A 21,872-nucleotide genomic window follows, 5' to 3' on the forward strand; every position below is an offset into this window, starting at 1 on the left:
TGTCAAATCCAGACCAAAAGGGCAAAATTTTCCTGTAAGGAAAACAAAAGGAACAGAAAGGGGTGAGCTTGCGCTCAATGAGGTACCAAACAGATAGCATTAAAATCATGGCATTTCACATTTAACAAATCAGACACACATGTCAGATGTAAAGCAAAGGAACCAATGATTCAAATCAGAAGGATACGGGTGGCTCTCAGGAGCCAAATTTCCAGCGCAGTACTTGATCCAAACCGGTTGACTCTCCGTCAACGTATATAGAACCAACGCGTCCGTAGACCCCTCTTATCACCGAATTCCGTCCACCAAACACCCCTTTACCGGGCCCGCTCACCTCAAACGAACAAAATGGTAATACTCGAGTATACCCGGAATCAAGGGTCTCAATACCCAAAATCCCCGAACAGACTACCGTGGTTCGTTATCTAATCGTCCAGGCCCTTGCTGGCCCGACTCGAATAACTTAGCCACAGGATTGAGCTCATAGGTCATAGAAATCCGAACAGATGCAGACACAGATAACAGATTCAAATTTTGCATAGTAAATTGGCATATGAACAGACTAGAGAACGAGTGTGATAAAGTACACCCCCGTCTCGAACAAATAAACAGATTGCAGAGCAGAAATCAAGTTAAACAGCAATGGAGGGGAGTGGTACACTCACCGGCTCAACTTCAAAAGTTTTTACTTCAGATTGGCCTTAATCGCCAAGAAACCCTAAAATAGCCAAAATAAACCAATTGAAGGTTTCACATCCATAATCGAGTAAACAAAATGCACATGAGGCTCGACTACCAGTCGTATGCCTCGCCAAATAATTACTAATGCAAGGGTGGAAAACATGATTTTCTTGAAAACGAAAAGGTAACATGAAGACCTAGGCACAAACAACCCAAAAGTCCTTTGCTCAAATCACAAGTAAATCCAATAAAATTTCGGCAGCATAACCCTTGTGTTTACCTAGTTTCCAGCCATCATGGCTTCATTATTTCCTCAATTCAGTCCCAACATCTCACACAAAATTCATCTCATTTCCCAAAAGCCGTTCACTAGTCTCAAAGTAGTACAAGTACAAAAGTTAGCTAGGAAATGATCGGAATAAAAACAAGCCCTAAAACTATTCAAATAAACACAATAAAATTTGTTTACAAGTCATAAACCAAGGCCAAGTATTACCAAAATATGGTTCCATAAGAATATATAAGCATTAAAGGAAATCAGAAAAATCCGGAAATGGAAATAAGCTTTAACCCAAGAAAACAGTTTTTGACGTCATTTTACGGTTTTGGCACCAAAGGCACTACGATTGTCGGATGAGGGTACAAGACCCACCATTTCGAAGCTAAAAGACAGGGTTACAACATCACAAAAGGTCACTCAGCCCAGTTTTGAGTGGAAACAGGTCAAAAATACAAAATACTACATCAAAACCGTAAAACAGATTCACCAAAACGCATTCTAGCGGAAATATCATAACTCAGGCCCTACAAGTCTAAATCCAGAAATTCCAAAACCATATGAAAGCTAATAAACAGGGCTAAATTTCTTCAGAAGGCCTCAACAACTAATTCGGAAGCAAGACAGACCAAAACAACCAATTACAGAAGCAAATCCCAATTTCGGGTAAAACCAGAACAGCAATAGTAATTTCGACTTTTCTCATTCTACACTACTCCGATTGACCTGAAATTTTGTAGGCACCTCTAAAATGTCATTCCCTACAACTTTCATGTTTTGAGCTAAGGCCAATTCGGCCCCTATCTAGGACCTAAAATTTCGGACAGAATGCTCCACTTAAGAACCCTAGGTTTTCAATTTTCTTCCAAAACAGAAATTGGTTGCAATTAATCACTTTTCCCACCTCCTTGAGTCATTAGAGACCATTTCTAATCATCCTAGATAGCCACACAATCATGCTTATATTAAAACAGAAAAATCGCCAAAAATAATAAAATTTCATCATTTCCACCACAAATCAAGAAATAATCCATAAACTTGCATCTTCTACTTTCACTAAGCATGATTTAAGCATCAATTAAAGGGGGGGGGGTGGTTCTTCACAACTTACCTTTAAAACAAGAGAGAGAGAGCTATGGGTCACCTTAACCTTCCAAATAACTTCACACAACAACTCACCAACACTACTTGAAGGTGTTTTATGAAGAAAAATCAAGGTTGGATGGTTGGTTTTGGTGATTGAAGCAAGATTGAAGCCAAAACTTGAAGAGGTTTTCTTTCTTCCTTTGAGAGAGAGGGCCGGCACTTGAGAGGAGAAAATAGTGCAATTTTTGGTTAATTTTGTGATTTATTTGGTCAATGGTAAGACATGGAATAGTAGTCTTAAAGGTAACCCAATCAAATGGTGACACTTGTCACCTAATTTAATGCAAGTCTATCACTTTGTTTCCTCTCACATCAATCCAAATTTGCAACCTCAAAATATCTCATAACACCCGATAAAATAATTCCAGTATCCAAAACGTAATTCAGTTGGCCGAATTTTTCCGAACTTTTCACACTTGTGGGTCCCACGTCCGATATACGCTCTTAATTTCTAAAAATCTATTTGATACTAGAAAAATCATCTGAAAATTATATTTACTCATAAAATTTATCTAGAAAATTTTTCGGATACAGAAAGTGCAGAAAACAAATCATTGAAAATAAGAAAACCTAGAAATATAATAAAACCTAGAAATTGGAAAAATTACGAGTTCTCACATAAAACAAAAAAATCATGAATAAATAGGAAAATTCACCAATTTCAACCAAAAGTCACAAAATAACACCTAAAATTATCTCTTTAACTCACATAAGGTACCAATTGAACATTATTAGGATCAAAGGGAAGGTTCCTTGGTCACATACCTTGCAAACCCAAGAAAAGACCCAATTTAGCATATTGGTCCCCCAAACCACTTCACAAGCAATCTTAATACCACTAAACTAAGAGGTTTTATGGAGTAATTTGAAAATTAAACGGTTGAATTGAAAGATTGGGCAAGATTAGAGGTAAGAAAGTGGAGAGGTTTTTCTTCCTTTTTGCTTGAAGATGGCCGGCCAAGAAGATAAAGAAAATGAGAAATTTATGGTCAATTTTTATATTAATTGGTAAAGTAATGAATAGTGGTCAAAATTCAAGAATAAATCACAAGGTGACACTTGTCACCCTCATAAATGCTAAGCTATCCTTTTGTTTCCTCAACACTCATCCAAATGATATCCTCTAATTATCTCTTAGTACCTAGTAAACCTAGTAAATTAAACCCTGTATACAAAACTTAACCTAATTGGCTGAATATTACCGAACTTTCCGCACTAGCGGGTCCCACGCCCGGTATTCGCTCTTAATTTCTCAAAAACTAACCGATACTAGAAAAATCATTTAAATACTATATTTACCCATAAAAATTATCTAGAAAATTTTTCTACTAAAGAAAATGCGAAAAAGGCGTGCAAATAAATAAAATAAGGCCTAAAAATTGAGAAATTTTCGGGTTCTCACACTAAATCCACTGCAAATCAGTCGAGTGCCAGAAGGAGTGATTAATGCTGATGATTGAAAGAGGAATCCAAGTAATGGAAACTCTACGAGTAGGGGTGAATCTGACTCCATTCGACAAATAGGGATCATAGTTTTATCCTAGCATAAACTGTCACTTTTAGAGGTTGTAATATTTCGTGTAGGGGATGACATCCTTTTGTTGTATATTACGACTTAGCATGTTTTGATCTTGTTGAGTTCCTTTTTCTTTTGAAACGATTTGATGAACTTATTATAATTTAGTGTAACTATTATGATCTTTTATGGCGTATGAAAATTTACCTTGCTTTTAATCGATTTTATGGTTTATATGTATATGTAATCTATTGCTCCATGTCTCTAGACCTGTAATAAGATCATGAATGACATTTGAGAATAGTTAAGTTCAATAAGTGTGAGTTTTGAATGGAAGAAGTAAAAGTGATGAAAATTGGTCATGTGAGGAAAGGATCGGTAAAAATTTGATCAAAAAATGAAGAAGTTAAAAAAAAATGCAAGCGAATCCCTCTAGTGAAGGTTCATAGAGAGATTATGGAATTGAGGAAGCAATTTGAGAAATTAAAGAGGAGACCGAAAGAAATATCTGGGGTTATCCATAAATCAAAGTATGAATTTCGAGGACGAAATTCTTTTTAACTAAGGGAAGATGTGAGAACCCAAAAATTTACCTATTTCAAACTCTTATTACTGGCTTATTTAAATATTTAATTACCCATTTTCTCTGAATAATTTATTTCAACTCTTTTGAAGCATTTACATGGAACTATGACTTGCATATATTTTTAAAAATGTCCCGTTAATAAATTTAATTTTTGAAAGTTCGTTTAGTAAGATTTAGTGAATACGTGTTTGGAGGCAATAATCGATTTGAGAGTACAGTGACCTTGGAGATTTGAGAACTCATGTGTTAATATTAAAATAATTATTTTTATGACTAATTACCTTAGTAGTAGTTAGTTATACTATTGTTACGAGAATTTCTTAGAAATTTTACTCTATCGCGCACAAATCGGAAGTTCTCATTTTCACGCGCGCGATTAATTGAGGGACTTTAGACCTTTATTTTTAGACTATTAAGAGTGAATAATAATAATATGGATGGAAGTGCATTAGAGGTTTAATGCACAAGTGAAACAAACCTGAGAGGAATCAAGTACAAAACGCGCGTGAACTATTCCTAGTTGACATTTGAAGCACTTTTGGCGACACACTTTTAAGCTTCCTCAAGAAGCTTCATTATCAGCAAAACACTCTCTCTCTGTCTCTCCTCAAAGCAGCCGTGCAATACTAGAATGAAGAAGAACCAAAAGCTTTTCATTACTTGACCAAATCTTCTCAAAATCACACTACACCTTGCAAATAATTTGGAGATCAACTTAAGCTAGAAAAGGAGCTGCACTCTCATGGTTTTCTTGAGGTTCAAGGGGCAAAAAATTTCTGGTTTAATCATCTAAGGAGGTGTCTAACGATCAAACCCTTGAATCTTAGCTTTTGTAGGTTAGATTGCACTTAGAAGCTTGTAGTTTCATGTGGGTACCTCTATATTGTTGAAAATCATGTGAGTGGGCTCTATGAAATCCCACAATGGACTTGATGAACTGATGTGATGATATTGGGTGTTGTTTATGTTGATTTAGTGATTAAACTAGTGATTATAAGTTGAAGGTGGAAAGAAAACTCAAAGGAAACAAAAGAAAAGAAGGGGCCGGTTCAAATGGTTATAACTCTTTGCCATTTGCCATTATTATAACTCATAATGGGATGTTTCAAATGGCTCACTCATTTCAAAGCGAATTATGAGTGTTGTTTGTGGCATTAGAAACTAGACACTTCTAGTTTTCTAACGGTATAAAATGCATCCCTTGAGTGAACCGTACTAGCCTTTCAAAGTTACCTGCCCTGTTTCTCGGCTATGTTAGAAAACCTGTTATGAGCTGCAAATTTTTGCCTGAAAATGAGCTAGTTATGGATAGAATTTCAGAATGATTTCTTTTGAGCAATTGTAGCCTTATGAATGTAGTTTCCAACGCCACCAACCACGCTCAATTTCAAGTTGAATTGAGTGAGTTGTGGCCGAATTACGAAACTATCTCAGTAATCCTTAATTTGAATTGGGACTTGTTATTTCGAAATTATTGGTGGTGAGCACCTACCAAAAGTATTTTGGATGTTTCTTAGACCTTGTTTCCATAAATGAACCATGTTTGAGATGATTTCATTGACCCAAAAGTTAGAAAAGGGAAAACGGAAGTATAAGGTAGATTTGCCTTGGAAATTCTTGGAACTTTAGTGGCTTTGTTAACTGACTTTCGGTACGAATTTTTATATGAAATTTGACAGACGAATAGCTCTTATATGATAGGGTAATACTCCCAAATATGGTGCCATTCCATGTCCATTTCGATGCTCAACCAAAGTCTTAAAGTTCATGTTTTAAATCTGAAAAACCCTTGTTTAGTGTGGAATTTCAGCAACTTTAAACTGCTATATCATGGCGCTCAAAACTCCAATTCTTGTTCCATTTGTTGTGTTTTAAACTTTGATTGCAACTCTAATTGAGTTCCAAATTTCAGAGGCTAGTTCGCATTTTGTGAATTTTGCCGAATTTCCAAAATTTGCCAAAACCAACCCCAAATCTGTCCAGGGAGTCTAAATCAGCAACTTTGAGCTGAATTTTGAGTGTCTTCCATTTTGAATCATGGAAAAGTGTCTTCTAGGAACTTTCAGTACTTTGGAATTACTTTTCCACGGTACCATGTTTTCCAATTTTGAACCTATAGAGAGTGAGATACGATTTTTCAAAAATTGCTTGTCAAATCTGAAATTTACAAACTTAAAGGAAATTGAGTTCCTAAAACTCTCCATTTTTCTTCGATATCGCTTGACTGTTTTACACTTGATTTCAAAGATGAAAGTCAGGTTTCTCTTGTGTTACTAAACCCCACTTTTGATCTCGATTTACGAGTAATTAAGGCTCATTTTCATGATATCTTCTTAGAATGTACATGAGTGCAATCTTTTTTGATAATTAGGGGTTTTGAGCAATAGTATGTAATAGTTAATTATTAATTGTTCAGACACTCAAGAGGACCTTCAAAAGGATCTCACGGGAGACGCCTAAACAACCGCTTGTGCTTTACTTCTTGAATTATGTGGTGAGTGTCAAGTGTATGTGTAGACACCAAATTTTTGATTTTTAACTTTATTTGTTTAATTAATTTAATTTTTGCTTTATTGGTTTCAATTCTAGAGTTTTTATTTTTATTTTATTTTATTTTTGTTCTAGTTCATTTTATTTTATTATCTATTTATTTTTGCCTTCATACTAATTTTCAAAACAAAAAAAAAGAGGAAAATGAAAAATACAAAACAATGTGGAATAGGTGGAAGTGTGCATGTTGAACAAGTGTACAAAATGATCATTAGACAAGTGTCTAAGGAATTATAGGACAAGTGTTCCTTTTATATTTTAACAACACATCAGACACTTGGGAGGTTTTAGAGAATTTTGGAAAGAAAAAAAAAGGGGAAAAGGGGAGGCCGCGGATGAGAGAGGGCTCTCGGCTAAGGGAAAAGAAAAAAAACGGAGAGAGCTTTGAGGTTTCAGGGGGATAGGATCGGAAAGAAAGAAAAACAGGAGGGTTAAGCAGAGGACGGCTGAGAGTTTGGAAGGAAAGCAACAAGAGGGGGAGTCTGTGGGCCAAGAAAAACAGTAAAAGGGGACGAATGAAAATGAAAAGAGAGGCGGCGAACGGCAAGAAAAACAGAGGAGGCTTCGTCAAGGCCGAAGGAAAAACAGAGGAAAGAAGGGCAACGGGCAAATCTGGCATTTGGAGGGGGTGAACTTCGGGGTCAGACGAGAGAGAGCAAGAGTAGGGAAGATCTGGAAAAATAGAAAAAAAAAATAGAAAAGAGAGCGGATGGAAAACAGGGGGTTTGGTCGAAGCCAAGAAAAAGGAAAGAAAAAGAAACAGAGGAAAATTCAGGACGGCGGCGTACGGAGGTTTGGAAGATCGACGGCAAGGGAAATCTGGAATTTGGGGAAGGTGAAATTTGGGAGCAAAACGAGAGAGACTGAGAGAGATAGAACAGAACAGAGGCCAAAATCTGAAAATTGGGGGAAAAAAGATTTCGACTAAAAACAGGGGAGGTTTACGGCTGAGTTTGGGAAGGACCGAGAGAAAGAAACTAAGAGGAGAGTTGGCGGCTGGGTAGAAAAAGTGAGGGAAACCCGGAATGTTGAAGGAGTCATTGGAAAATCTGCTGAGAGTTTTGAGGGAGCCACGATGCAAGGCTGCAAAGAAAACAACGCAAAGAAAGTCTGTCCAAGCCATCGCTAGCCTGCGACCATCGTTGCTGCTGTCTGCCATCGGCACCATCGCGCGCCAACTACTGTCGTGTGCCTCCAAGCTCCATCACAACACGACCACCAAGCGCAGGGGCATTCGACACCGAAGAAAGCGAGGCCGATCTCCTCTGGCAGCACAATCAAGACTCCCTCACCGGCGTCCATCTCTCCAATGGTGTCGCTCCCAATTCTGCTCCCACTGCCGACTTCCCATCCTTTGTCACCATAGCCGCCACCTCCTCACTGGACTCCGCCACTACCACCAGAATCCACCGTCACTGCCGTTTGAGCTAGAGCACTGTAAGTTAACCTTTTCCCCTTCTTTGAATTTTAGTTCATCACCAAGCTTTGAGCATGTCTGCCGTGGCTGTGTTCTTGCAATTGTCCCACTGATTGTTCAAGATTTTTAGCATACGTTTTATGTATTGATTGGATTGTAATTTCTTCTTGTTCTGATAATTTTGGGGCCAATCGAGACTTCATTTGAGTAGAGAATTGCTGAAGTTTCTCATGCTTATTTGTTGTTTGCTAAAATGCCTAAACCAAAGTCTTGAACCAAAGTGAAGAGATTTTCTGCGTTTTTATGTATACATACGGAGAAGATAGCCAGCGAGTTTGCTGGTGAAGAACCGAGGGCCAAGAGAGTGTTTGACAGAGATTTCTGGTTTAATTTTTGTTTCATTTTCCCTTTGGTTTTTGTTTTTCTGTTTTGCTTATGGATTTTGTTGCGAAAGGAGATGAAATTCTGGTGAAATTCGTTGAAGAAGAAAGATTCAGAGAACCATTTGTTTGTACAAATCTAGAAATTTGCCAATTGACCCCTACCCTTTGGTGAAATCACATTAAAGCTTGTGTAGCTTCCAGATTTCATTCAATTAAGTCATGATTTGAAACATAAATTGACCACCCCTGGGCTTTACTTTTCTTTAATTTCGACCCCAAAACCTTCATGATCCCTCCAATTAGGTCCTTATTTTCGTCATGATTGAACCTCCCAAGTCTCCTTATTTTGATATGACCCGAAAAATTGGAAAAGTGAGCTTGTTTCTCCCTTTTAGATTTTAATCAAACTCTTAATATGCATAAGTAGTCTTTTAGCTAGGTTAATTCTTGTTTTTAGATCATAATGGTGACTTGCTAATCTTGTTGGGTTTAGTATAGTTTGGGTTTTTGGGTAATAATATTTGTTGGGTTTCTTGTTGGGCTTAGGAAGGTTACAATTCAAAGGTTTTGGTTTGAATTTGTTGTTTGGGGTTGACAAAGGAATCAATGATTTGTTTTTCTGGGTTGTTGACATGGGCTGAGGGATAAAGCCCATATGTTTTAGTTGGATTTTGCTTGGACCTAAAATAGACTAGCCCATCTGTTTTGCTTGGGTCACGGTTGGGTTAAGATGGTTTCTGGCCCAAACAAACAAATAAAATAGCCCAGTGGCTTGATCCATTAAGAAACCAGAGAACGAATTTGCAGATCAGCCCCTGTACTTTTCTTTAATTTCATTAGGGCCCTACAACTTTCAATGCTGTCAATTGGGTCCCTAAATTAATTGCAATTAGGTCCCTGAACTTTATTTTTCTTTAATTTTGACCTCCAAACTTTGTTAATTTGTGTAATCAAGTCCTTTCTTCTTTTGATTTCTTGAATGTGGGTTGCTTACATGATTTAATTGATTCAATTTCAAGTTTACCATTTTATTTTTTATGATTATTTGTTAAATAAATTGGTATCTTGACCATTTCTTTTATTTTGGAGGATGAATAAGTGATTTCACTCCATTTAAGGCATCAACTCAAGGGAGGTATAACTTCTTTTATCTTTTTTGTCTCTCCTATGTGAACCAACGTGCTACGTGAGAAATACATGTCTACTTTGCTTTCCTAGCCTTTTTTTTTTAATTTCTTTTATTTATGTTATTTACTTTTGCTTTTTATTTAAGTTATTTCTTTATGGGGTATGTGCACACCTCTTGGCTTGTAATAGTTAGGGATTTAATTATTTTATTCCTTTTTCCCCTTTTAGATTGTAGTAGGGTCTCCCTAATGTAATAGATAGGGTTTGGAGGAGCATTCAATGAAGACCTATCGAAGTCATGTGCATAGCTAGCAAATGTAATAGTTAGGGCTTTAATTGTCTTATGTGTCTTGCATGCTTAGTTGCTACGTGTTAATTTGTTTTGTTAGGGCCTTGCATCTAGTCGAGCATGCTAAATGTTATGTGCTATGTGTGTATGAGTGTTTGGCATGTCTACTCGCTTTCCATAACCATGAATGAATGTGATGGATGAATGTACGTTTCCACTAGTCCAACGCTAGTCGGAATTCATAGAATGGACTAGTCCAACGCTAGACCCTTAGGGATTTCCCCTCGTTAGTACATGTTTGCATGTTCATTACATGTCATGCATTCTTTTTAGTTTTATCATTTTGCATGCCCCTTGAACCCCTTTTCCCTCCATTTTAGGATTTTTGCATTTCATGCTAGTTATAGGGTTCATTTGCTTGAGAGTCCCCTTAAATATGGGATATAGACGAGTGTGGCTTTTTCTAAGCCTTAGCACACTTGTATTCCCTCTATAAAAGGGCAAATTGAGTCACGATTTAGGTCTCCCCGTACCCAATATGCATGAATTCCTTAGGCTCATGCATTTTTAAATCCACTCTACCATTTTAAACCCTCATCACACTTTCATTTTTCCTCCCATTTCGCACACGTGCACCTTTATGTTTCTTCACTTGCACACGAACACTTTTATCATCACTTGCACACATGCACTTCATATTATCATTTCACATACCGTACCTTGCCCACTCACGTGCACATTTTCATTTACATATTTATTATTTTTATTACTTTTTCAAACTCATGTCCTCACATTGCATACATGCATTCCATTCATTTGCATCCCACTCGCTTTATTCGTGACTTCTTCAAAGGATCGTTATTGGGCTTCACAATTAATGTGATTGGTACCACTCAACCTTTGAAGAGAAATTTCCCCCAATACCCCTAGGTCTAGGGTTTGCATTCATGTAGTGCATCCAAATGTAATAAATTCTTTGGTTAAAACAAGAAAATCTTTGATTAAATCATGCAACTAGCCTTGGCTAGGTCAAAGGGGTGCCTTGGATTTTATCCTTGCCTTCCCCTTTGTCAAATGTGACTCCCGAACCTTTTTCTTTGGTTTACGTGGACTAGGAGTCGTTTAAAAGGGGTTTCTTACTACTTTTTCCTATTTTTTTCTTTAAAAATTCATTTTTAGGTGACTTGGTACACCTTAACTCATTACCAAGTGGCGACTCCAATTTTTATTTCAAAACCCTTTTTAAACTATAAATTTGGGTCAAATCGTCGCATTCTCAACCCCCCATTCAGACCCATTTTTCTTTTAAATCACAATTCATTTTCCAATCACAAATTGAATCAAAAAAAATACATTTTTAAACCATTTATTTATTTATCAAAAAAATGGGGCGCGACAGTTGGCGACTCCACTGGGGATATTCGAGAGTCCGAGCAAATTTGATTTAATCAATCTTTTTCTTCTTTTAATCTTTTCATATATCACATTTGGGTGTTTAGGATTGCATTTTTCCTTTTATTAGGATTTTTGCATTTCACGCGTATCCAACTACTCCCTCGCTCATGAATGTATGATTGGTTGATTGGATGTATGTTTACTTGCTTACCTCGCGCTCGCATTGTATTTGGGGGGGTATGTCACCTTAGAGCCTCGCGTTGGTTCTTGATCCCTCCCCTCCAAACGAGCACTAGCATACGCGCATACGCTTTAATTATTTTTACCCCTCATTTATTTTTCTTTTAGTGGCTTGTCACGCCACTCCACCCTATTAGGATTTTAGGCGACCCACTTGGACATGTGATCGTATCACGACGTGTGCGTAGCATGATCCGAGGGGTCACTCGATCTTCCGCTTTAAACTTTAGGTTGATGACCTATTAGTTTTTAGTCGAAAGTTGAGGATTTTTTTTAGATTCGCCCAGACGGGTAGCCGTAACACGACGTGTGCGTAGCAACGTCTGGGGAATCGCTCGAGCCACCGACAAGGAACCTTGGGAGTGATGACCCTTGGTTTCCAAGTCTGAAGCCTTGGGGACCTGAGCTTGTCGAGTCTAGATGCATTAGTGAACCCCAACCTCATGCATCCATTTTAGAATTGCCTAGGGTAGAGTCGACCTTACCCTATTAGGGACACCATGCACGAGGGGAGGGATCCCACCCTCTTTCCTTATTTCTTTGTTGCTTTTGTATCATCTAATTGTCCAACGTGTTATGTGATTATGTGTTGAACTAACGTTTCCTTGTTTCTTATCTTTTACATTCACAAATGTTAGGAAATAAGAGGTCTAGCATGATCTTCTTTTAGGACCTACCCTTGTAGATAGGTTATTGCACGTTTGAAAATTATGGTATATTTTGTTCATAAATTAATAATGGCATACCATTTAAAGCTTACCCTGGCAGATAAAGGGTTCCTTAGGTCACGTTTCATTTCGAATTGCATATTTTCCTGCTTTAATAACTGGCATCATGCATTAAACCCTAGAAAGGGAATGCCATTTAGGGGATCCCGTGTTAGGGATAAGCCACCTTGTGTCTCGGATACTTAATCCAACGAGACTTGCACGTTTACATTTTGTACCATCCAAAGGGATAGTGCACAAGGTAAGGTAGGATACGATCATTTTCATAGAGCGGTCTTTGGAATATGAGCGTCTAATAATCACTTTTTGACCATTTTATCAAAGTTGGTAAAAATCCCTTGCGCAAAGGACATTAATTTGAAGAAATTCACAAATGATTCCTCTTGTTGAGACGATGCATAAATTGAGGCCAAATTGTGATTTTAGAAGGCTCATAGACTAATTTTTTGAAACCACCAATGCCCGGCCGATTCAATCGATCCATTTTGTCAATTCATAATCAATTTTGAATAAATCATCTTTTGACCATACCCTTTTTAGGGTCATTTGACCAATTTACCCTTTTTAGGGTCATTCGGTCGATTTTGAATAAATTGTCAATTCATTTGACCAATTTACCCTTTTTAGAGTCATTTGATCAATTTACCCTTTTTAGGGTCATCCGGTCAATTTTGAATAAATCGTCAATTCATTTGACCAATTTACCCTTTTTAGGGTCATTTGACCAATTTACCCTTTTTAGGGTCATTCGGCCGATTTTTGAATAAATCACTAATTCAATTTCATTCATTTGACCAATTTACCCTTTTAGGGCGATCTGGTCAATTTTGAATAAATTCTCAATTTCATTCAATTCATTTGACCAAGTTCCTTTTTTAGGATGATCCGGTCAATTTTGAGTAAGTTATCAAATGTCACTCAATTCATTTGACCCGTTTCCCTTTTTAGGGTAATCCGGTCGATTTTAAATAAATTGTCAATTTCATTCAACCCATTTGACCAATTAGGATTTCAATGTCGAATTTCAAAATGGAAAACCTAGTCGATTTTGAGAAAAACATCCATGGCATCCAGCCATTTGATCAGTTGGAGTTTTGACCCGTGCTCCACTGAGAAAATTTGTCAACGAATTCCAATCTCTTCGATAGGAAGTTCGTCAAGGTCAAAACCCGTACGGTTTTTGCAAATTCTTGTATCGATCAAAAGTGATCAATCCCTTCGGACGAGGTCCTCATTTTGACCAACGTCTCTTCTCATTCCAATGGGCCAAATTTTTCAAATTATTTTTCACTCCATGAGTTGATCGGATCCATCAGGTATCGTATAGTGCCTATTCTAGCGGATTACATTTTCATGCTAGGCCTACCTTTGGCATAAAAAGGGTCCCCCCATAGGACATGCATACCGATTTTATATTCTTTTTTACTAACTCAGGGTATTTTTCTTTTGTTTTCCCCCTCCCCTGTATTCATAAAAATGTTTCAATAAAGCAAAAATATTCTTCTATATCTGATGATAATTTTAATCCAATAAAGTGTCAAGATTACAAGTATTATTTGATTCTTGGGCAGATCCTACAATGAAAACATAAATGATCTATCTGGAAGCTCTACGCTAAAGCCTCTGAGAGATTTTGTATTTATTTTCCAAAGGAAAATTCTGTTTATTTGATTTGTAAATACATTTTGTTCCAAAAGAAAAGGAGACAAAAGTGTATATTTTGAGCTCTTTATAAGTTTCTCTTTTCTCATTTGTATCATAATTGAATGAGAATTTGTGTTTCAAACTTTTTCAGCAATAAAATTTTTGGACAATTATTGTGTATATTTATGTACATTTCATTCTTTATTCTGACTAATTGGAGATTTCATGATGAATTTTGAGAAATAAGACCATATTGAGATCTTTTCAACCTATAGTCTGAATTTCACAAGTGTATACTCTCTAAAATTCTCATGTACACTAGGTTGGAGATCCGAGCTATACAATAAGAGTGCTCAAAAAAAAAAAGTAGGTGAATGGTCACTACAAAGGCCTCATGGATACATTTTCTCCTTCACTGTACAATTCACTGTACAATTCATATTTTGCCCATTTCATTCAACTCCAAAATAAAATCAATCACATTGATTGATAATTCGCAAATTGGGGCAATCTCTGCTTGAAAATGTTCACTGTGTCTAATTATATTCAATTCACATCTAAATGAAAGCAAAAGGTGCATTATCCTTATTTGTTTTGAAAATTTGGAATGATATTTTGAGCATTCGTTTCTCTACCTATACTCATTTTATCATTTGCTCTCCCATTTGAGCCTTTGAAAGAATAATTTCGTTTCAAATAAGAGCCCTAATGATCACTACCCCTCATTGGAAAATTTTCAAATATCAAAAAGGGGAATGGATTTTCAATAACCATTTCGTTACTTTGGTTGTCATGAGGTGTAAGAATGATGCTTTGGCCGTCATTTCTACAACCTAAACACTGATCATCCCTTGCATCCTCATTTGAGCTAAAAATTGGTGGTTCTTTTCGAGTGCACATATGATCGCACCCCACATTGGAGAAGGAGATTGGAAATTTCTGAAAAAGAAAAAGAGAGAAGGGGAAAAGCAAAAATGCTAGAATAAGGAGGGAACCACAAAATTGGGGAAATTTGATTCCACTTGGGTTTCAATTTTCGAAAAGGAAGATAATTTGTCCGCACGGACCGCCTATGTTTCACAAATATGGATGAACAATGGTCTTCCTCAAACAGTTAATTCAGATACATGCAAAAAATTTTTTCCCATTAACGAAAGTTTCCTTTCAGAGTTATTATAAGGGACGGAATAAAGGTCAGGCCCTCTTCTTTTCCAATCAAACATTCTATCCCTAGTTATCCCGTTTGAGCCATCAGAATAAAATATTTTGTTTGGGCAACCCCTGAGAATCGCAAACCCCACACTGGGGCAAGTTGGAGTTGAAAAGGAAAACTTCAAGAAGTGAAAAAGTGAAAAGCCACAAAATCAAAAGCAAGAGGAAAAAGAGAACCTCAGTTCAAAAATAAATTGGGGCAAATTTTGTGAAAATTTCAAAAAAAAAAGGAAAAAAAAATGGCAGAAAGCCGAAAAATCGAAAGAAGAAAGAAAATGAAAGAGAAAAAGCCTCAATTGAGCATAAACTAGGGCAAATTCTGATTTAACCCTAAAATAGGGTTGGCGCAACAATGCGATCTCAGATTCTTCAAACCACTTTTGAAATCCGCTTTCAAGCCTTAACTTTTCTAAACACCCCACCAGACCCCATTACAAAAGCCGAAAGTCCTGACTTCTGTTCTTTGCAATGGCCTTGTCAAGAAAATTTCTGATGCCTGAAAATTTTAGCTGTATTTCTGAATTGCCTGGGTATGGGGTTGACGCTGCTCACCATGTGAAAACCCACTAGGTCGAAGAAAAAGAGGAAAAAGAGGCAAAAAGCAAAGCAAGAAAAGTAAATGCAAGAAGATGCAGAAAAATTCGACGCTGAAGTCCCTGGGGAATGATGAGAAAATCCAAACAAAGTCTGAAATCTTTTTGAGTTCAAAATAGGGGCAATTTTGGAAAAATGCGATTTTTGGTGCGATATCCCTGAAAGTCTTATTCTTTAACTATCGTTTTCAAGCCACGTTACAAGCTTATAAAGTCCATCGTTGACTTATTCCTTCATGACAATCCAAAGTGAGGATCATGCTCATAAGAAATTCATCAAATCATTTCCACATGTTTAGCTATCACTTCTGTCCATACGTTGCATGCCTAGAAAGCTTGTATGTTGACTAAGTTTTCTTGAAAAATAAGGGTGACAAACTCTTTGCTTTCACTAAGATGTGGTATTGAAGGGATTACATATAATTTGAGCACAAAAATAAGACAAATCTTGACCTCCCATTGCCAAATCAGACATAAAATCACTTGATTGGTCCTGAAGATGAGCCAACTGGAAATGGTGAACCCATTACCCAAAACACCAATGCCAAGGTAGGGAAGAAATCTTCTGTAATTTGATATTATTTCAAGAAATTCATCATGAAATTTTCTTTTAGGAAACACGGTTTCTTATCTTGTTCAAATAAATGAAGGGTCAGCCAAACAAATTTTTGCAACCAAATAGCCCACACTGGGGCAAAATTTTTGTAATACATTTGAGGATGTCAAACCAATCACGCTGTTCTTTCCAAATAAAAAATTTGAATGCATGTCATACTTTGATGAACCCCTTGTACAGGTATTCATGGTTCAAAATGACGAAAAGCATCCAATGAGGCGGAAGGCGATACTGCAAAGAGAAGCAAGAAGAAGGAAGGAAAAATGGACTCGACACTGGGGCAAATTATTTTGAAAAAGATTATCTCGAAAAATCAGAAAAATTCAAAAAAATTCAAAAGTCAAAAATCAAGTTCAAATTCTTGTTTCTTGAAAAATCAAATTTAATTGCTTGTTTCTTGACAAATCAAATTCAATTTCTTGTTCACAATATCCCGTTGGGCCTGGATTTCATGCCGCCAACTTCACAAGATCCCGTTGGGCCTGGATTTCGTGCCGCCAACTTCACAAGATCACATTGGGCCTGGACTTCGTGCCGCCAACTTCCCATTGGGCAGGCTTGGGTTTAATCCCACTGACCAATTCATCACACTGAGGCAAATTATTTCGACAAGTCGCTCTCAGTCAGGAAAAATCAAAAATCAAAAAATAAAAAAAAAGTCAAAAAATCAAAAAATCAAAAAAATAAAAAAATCAAAAAAATCAAAAAATCAAAGTCAAAAATCAAATCAAGTTCATCACGGCAGGCTCGGGTTTGATTCCACTGTCCGATTGTCAAGCATTTTATTTTCATTGCTACTGGAGCTGGGTTTGTCCCGCCAGTAAGCATTTTATTTTCATTGCTATTGGAGTTGGGTTTGTCCCGCCAGTAAGCATTTTATTTTCATTGCCACTGGAGCGTGAGGTTAGTCCCGTCAGTGTGCATTTCATTTTCATCGCCGCTAGCCGTTGGGTTTGTCCCACTAGTGTGCCTTTTAATTGCATTTGCCACCAGCCGTTGGGTTTGTCCCACTGGTGAGCCTTTCATTTTCATCGCCGCTAGCCGTTGGGTTTGTCCCACTAGTGTGCCTTTTAATTGCATTTGCCACCAGCCGTTGGGTTTGTCCCACTGGTGAGCCTTTCATTTTCATCGCCGCTAGCCGTTGGGTTTGTCCCACTAGTGTGCCTTTTAATTGCATTTGCCACCAGCCGTTGGGTTTGTCCCACTGGTGAGTCTTTCATTTTCATCGCCGCTAGCCGTTGGGTTTGTCCCACTAGTGTGCCTTTTAATTGCATTTGCCACCAGCCGTTGGGTTTGTCCCACTGGTGAGCCTTTCATTTTCATCGCCGCTAGCCGTTGGGTTTGTCCCACTAGTGTGCCTTTTAATTGTATTTGCCACCAGCCGTTGGGTTTGTCCCACTGGTGAGCCTTTCATTTTCATCGCCGCTAGTCGTTGGGTTTGTCCCACTAGTGTGACTTTTAATTGCATTTGCCACCAGCCGTTGGGTTTGTCCCACTGGTGAGCCTTTCATTTTCATCGCCGCTAGCCGTTGGGTTTGTCCTACTAGTGTGCCTTTTAATTGCATTTGCCACCAGCCGTTGGGTTTGTCCTACTGGTGAGCCTTTCATTTTCATCTCCGCTAGCCGTTGGGTTTGTCCCACTAGTGTGCCTTTTAATTGCATTTGCCACCAGCCGTTGGGTCAGTCCCGCCAGTGAGCGTTTCATTTTCATTGCCGCTGGAGCGTGAGGTTAGTCCCGCCAGTGTGCGTTTCATGTTCTGCCGCTAGCCGTGGGTCAGTCCCACTAGTGAGCACTTCCTTTGGTATCGTCACTAGCCGTGGGTCAGTCCCACTAGTGAGCATTTCATTTGCATCACTAACAAACATGGGTCAGTCCCATTAACACTTCATTTCACTTCTTTCATTTGCATCACCAATAAACATGGGTCAATCCCACCAACACTCCATCTCACTTCAATTCATCTGATTTTAATTTTGTTCGGGTCAGTTCCGTTTAAATTTCTGTTCGGGTCAGTCCCGTTTAAATTCTGTTCGGGTCAGTCCCGTTTACATTTCTGTTCGGATCAGTCCCGTTTAAATTCTGTTCGGGTCAGTCCCGTTTAAATTCCTGTTCGGGTCAGTCCCGTTTAAATTCTGTTCGGGTCAGTCCCGTTTAAATTTCTGTTCGGGTCAGTCCCGTTTAAATTTCTGTTCGGGTCAGTCCCGTTTAAATTTCTGTCTCGGGTCAGTCCCGTTTAAATTCCTGTTCGGGTCAGTCCCGATTTTAAAATTTCCTGTTAGGGGTCAGTCCCCATCGTTTGAGTAATTCGCAGCCAAATAACACAGGTAAGTATTTGGTGTCTACTTCTTTGTCTCAAGTTTTTTCAAAACTCAGACAAAGAGGGGCAAACTGTAGACACCAAATTTTTGATTTTTAACTTTATTTGTTTAATTAATTTAATTTTTGCTTTATTGGTTTCAATTCTAGAGTTTTTATTTTTATTTTATTTTATTTTTGTTCTAGTTCATTTTATTTTATTATCTATTTATTTTTGCCTTCATACTAATTTTCAAAACAAAAAAAAAAGAGGAAAATGAAAAATACAAAACAATGTGGAATAGGTGGAAGTGTGCATGTTGAACAAGTGTACAAAATGATCATTAGACAAGTGTCTAAGGAATTATAGGACAAGTGTTCCTTTTATATTTTAACAACACATCAGACACTTGGGAGGTTTTAGGGAATTTTGGAAAGAAAAAAAAAGGGGAAAAGGGGAGGCCGCGGATGAGAGAGGGCTCTCGGCTAAGGGAAAAGAAAAAAAACGGAGAGAGCTTTGAGGTTTCAGGGGGATAGGATCGGAAAGAAAGAAAAACAGGAGGGTTAAGCAGAGGACGGCTGAGAGTTTGGAAGGAAAGCAACAAGAGGGGGAGTCTGTGGGCCAAGAAAAACAGCAAAAGGGGACGAATGAAAATGAAAAGAGAGGCGGCGAACGGCAAGAAAAACAGAGGAGGCTTCGTCAAGGCCGAAGGAAAAACAGAGGAAAGAAGGGCAACGGGCAAATCTGGCATTTGGAGGGGGTGAACTTCGGGGTCAGACGAGAGAGAGCAAGAGTAGGGAAGATCTGGAAAAATAGAAAAAAAAAATAGAAAAGAGAGCGGATGGAAAACAGGGGGTTTGGTCGAAGCCAAGAAAAAGGAAAGAAAAAGAAACAGAGGAAAATTCAGGACGGCGGCGTACGGAGGTTTGGAAGATCGACGGCAAGGGAAATCTGGAATTTGGGGAAGGTGAAATTTGGGAGCAAAACGAGAGAGACTGAGAGAGATAGAACAGAACAGAGGCCAAAATCTGAAAATTGGGGGAAAAAAGGTTTCGACTAAAAACAGGGGAGGTTTACGGCTGAGTTTGGGAAGGACCGAGAGAAAGAAACTAAGAGGAGAGTTGGCGGCTGGGTAGAAAAAGTGAGGGAAACTCGGAATGTTGAAGGAGTCATTGGAAAATCTGCTGAGAGTTTTGAGGGAGCCACGATGCAAGGCTGCAAAGAAAACAACGCAAAGAAAGTCTGTCAAAGCCACCGCTAGCCTGCGACCATCGTTGCTGCTGTCTGCCATCGGCACCATCGCGCGCCAACTACTGTCGTGTGCCTCCAAGCTCCATCACAACACGACCACCAAGCGCAGGGGCATTCGACACCGAAGAAAGCGAGGCCGATCTCCTCTGGCAGCACAATCAAGACTCCCTCACCGGCGTCCATCTCTCCAATGGTGTCGCTCCCAATTCTGCTCCCACTGCCGACTTCCCATCCTTTGTCACCATAGCCGCCACCTCCTCGCTGGACTCCGCCACTACCACCAGAATCCGCCGTCACTGCCGTTTGAGCCAGAGCACTGTAAGTTAACCTTTTCCCCTTCTTTGAATTTCAGTTCATCCCCAAGCTTTGAGCATGTCTGCCGTGGCTGTGTTCTTGCAATTGTCCCACTGATTGTTCAAGATTTTTAGCATACGTTTTATGTATTGATTGGATTGTAATTTCTTCTTGTTCTGATAATTTTGGGGCCAATCGAGACTTCATTTGAGTAGAGAATTGCTGAAGTTTCTCATGCTTATTTGTTGTTTGCTAAAATGCCTAAACCAAAGTCTTGAACCAAAGTGAAGAGATTTTCTGCGTTTTTATGTATACATACGGAGAATATAGCCAGCGAGTTCGCTGGTGAAGAACCGAGGGCCAAGAGAGTGTTTGACAGAGATTTCTGGTTTAATTTTTGTTTCATTTTCCCTTTGGTTTTTGATTTTCTGTTTTGCTTATGGATTTTGTTGCGAAAGGAGATGAAATTCTGGTGAAATTCGTTGAAGAAGAAAGATTCAGAGAACCATTTGTTTGTACAAATCTGGAAATTTGCCAATTGACCCCTACCCTTTGGTGAAATCACATTAAAGCTTGTGTAGCTTCCAGATTTCATTCAATTAAGTCATGATTTGAAACATAAATTGACCACCCCTGGACTTTACTTTTCTTTAATTTCGACCCCAAAACCTTCATGATCCCTCCAATTAGGTCCTTATTTTCGTCATGATTGAACCTCCCAAGTCTCCTTATTTTGATATGACCCGAAAAATTGGAAAAGTGAGCTTGTTTCTCCCTTTTAGATTTTAATCAAACTCTTAATATGCATAAGTAGTCTTTTAGCTAGGTTAATTCTTGTTTTTAGATCATAATGGTGACTTGCTAATCTTGTTGGGTTTAGTATAGTTTGGGTTTTTGGGTAATAATATTTGTTGGGTTTCTTGTTGGGCTTAGGAAGGTTACAATTCAAAGGTTTTGGTTTGAATTTGTTGTTTGGGTTTGACAAAGGAATCAATGATTTGTTTTTCTGGGTTGTTGACATGGGCTGAGGGATAAAGCCCATATGTTTTAGTTGGATTTTGCTTGGACCTAAAATAGACTAGCCCATCTGTTTTGCTTGGGTCACGGTTGGGTTAAGATGGTTTCTGGCCCAAACAAACAAATAAAATAGCCCAGTGGCTTGATCCATTAAGAAACCAGAGAACGAATTTGCAGATCAGCCCCTGTACTTTTCTTTAATTTCATTAGGGTCCTACAACTTTCAATGCTGTCAATTGGGTCCCTAAATTAATTGCAAATAGGTCCCTGAACTTTATTTTTCTTTAATTTTGACCTCCAAACTTTGTTAATTTGTGCAATCAAGTCCTTTCTTCTTTTGACTTCTTGAATGTGGGTTGCTTACATGATTTAATTGATTCAATTTCAAGTTTACCATTTTATTTTTTATGATTATTTGTTAAATAAATTGGTACCTTGACCATTTCTTTTATTTTGGAGGATGAATAAGTGATTTCACTCCATTTAAGGCATCAACTCAAGGGAGGTATAACTTCTTTTATCTTTTTTGTCTCTCCTATGTGAACCAACGTGCTACGTGAGAAATACATGTCTACTTTGCTTTCCTAGCCTTTTTTTTTAATTTCTTTTATT

Source organism: Coffea arabica, chromosome 10c, assembly GCF_036785885.1.
Source record: "Coffea arabica cultivar ET-39 chromosome 10c, Coffea Arabica ET-39 HiFi, whole genome shotgun sequence".
NCBI classification, from domain to species: domain Eukaryota; kingdom Viridiplantae; phylum Streptophyta; class Magnoliopsida; order Gentianales; family Rubiaceae; genus Coffea; species Coffea arabica.